This window comes from Heptranchias perlo, unplaced genomic scaffold (assembly GCF_035084215.1).
Source record: "Heptranchias perlo isolate sHepPer1 unplaced genomic scaffold, sHepPer1.hap1 HAP1_SCAFFOLD_47, whole genome shotgun sequence".
Lineage (NCBI taxonomy): Eukaryota > Metazoa > Chordata > Chondrichthyes > Hexanchiformes > Hexanchidae > Heptranchias > Heptranchias perlo.
Window position 1 is genome coordinate 3,125,098 of NW_027139484.1, and position 1,883 is coordinate 3,126,980.

The window sequence follows — 1,883 nt, forward strand, 5'->3', positions numbered from 1 at the left end:
GTGAAGCTTAAGAAGTACATGGACCATGGGCTCGCTGAAACCTGACGCCACGTTTGTTTCTGGACAATTGACCCAAGTCAAAAGGTGAGTGGAGAATGCAAGAATCGATCCTGCTATCTCTCACATGCTCAGCTAGCACTCGACTAGAATCAGAGAAATGTTACAGCATGGAAGGAGGCCATTCGGCCCATCGAGACCACACCAGCTCTCTGCAAGAGCAATCCAGATCGTCCCACTCCACCACCCCATCGTTTTTCCTGATGTCATCTTTGGTGCTTTTGCCAATCACATTAAATCTATGTCCTCTGGTCCTTCACCCTTCTGCAAATGGGAACGATTTCTCTCAATATACTCTGTCTAAACCCTTCATGGTTTTGAAAATCTCTATCAAATCTCCAGCATCTCCAGTCTATCAACGTAACTAAAGTCCTTCGTCCCTGGAATCATTCTAGTAAATCGCTTCTGCACCCACTTTAACGCCTTCATATCTTTCCTAAAGTGTGGCGCCGAGAAGTGGACATAATACTCCAGTTGTGGCTGAACCAGTGTTTTCTAAAGGTTCATCATGACTTCCATACTTTAGTACTCTATGCCTCTATTTATGAAGCCCAGGATCCCGTATGCTTTTTTAACCACTTTCTCAACCTGCCCTGCCACTTTCAATGATATTTGCACATATACACCCAGATCTCTCTGTTCCTGTATCACTGTTAGAATTGTGCCCTCTGGTTTATATTGCCTCTCCTCGTTCTTCCTACCGAAATGCATGAATTCGCATTTTTCTTCGTTAAATTTCATTTGCCATGTGTCCACCCATGCAACCAGTCTGTATATATTCTCCTGAAGTCTATCACTATCCTCATCACTGTTCTTAACCCTTACAAGTTTGGTATCATCTGCAAATTTGGAAATTGTGCCCTGTACACCCAAGTTCAAGTCATTAATATATGTCAAGGAAAGTAGTGGTCACAGCACCGACCCCTGGGGAACACCACTATCCACCTCCCTCCAGTCCCCAAAACAACCGTTCACCACCACTCTGTTTCTTGTCCCTTAGCCGATTCTGTATCCATGTTGCGACTGCCCACTTTATTCAATGCCCTTCACAGTAGTTGTTTTGCACTCGCCTCCAAGCAGCTCCACGATTAGCAGAGAAATCTCGCCTTGGGTTGGCCCCCTCCCTGAATATATTCAATACTTTCCTCCAATCGGTGGTATCGTGCATCAGCAAGTGGGCAACAGCAGAATGGGAAACCACAGTAATCGTGAATGATGCTGAGAAGAGCCGGAGGCTGCGGAAGGCAGACGAGATCACAGGAAAGAAACAGCGGCCCCGAGCTTGAGGGAGCAGCGAGAGCCCTATCTGTCTGACTGATCGAGGACTTTTTTGCCTGAAAGCGGTTTGACGTGTTATTACTCAAAGGCACTCCCTGCTGGTGAGCAGAGCCAAATGCTCGAGCAAAACAGCCGTGTTCTGACAGACACAGAAAGCTTTAACGTTTGACAAAGGAAAAGTGGTCTCCTGTGCCTCAGCGCCAACATGTTAAGTTGTAGGCTGCCTGTAAAATTCCAAGAATGGCCTTGAACTACTTACTCCAAAAGCACGTTTATTTCTTCGAACCAGCAAACTTTGATCTGTTAATTGTACTATAGTCCACCGCTCGACAAGCTGAGCGATCGAAAGGAAGCAGCTTATGTCTCTCTCTTTGGTGATTGTTCACCGTGCACCTTTTGACACGTCCGGACTCGTGGAATCGCGTGGGCATGACCAAGACTGACTCGGTAACTGCTCATTTTCCAGCTCTGTGGGAATGTGAGGTACTGCATGCTTTTTGAAAACTGGGCCAGTGGAGCAATGGATAACTTTTGGAGGTTTGATTCGA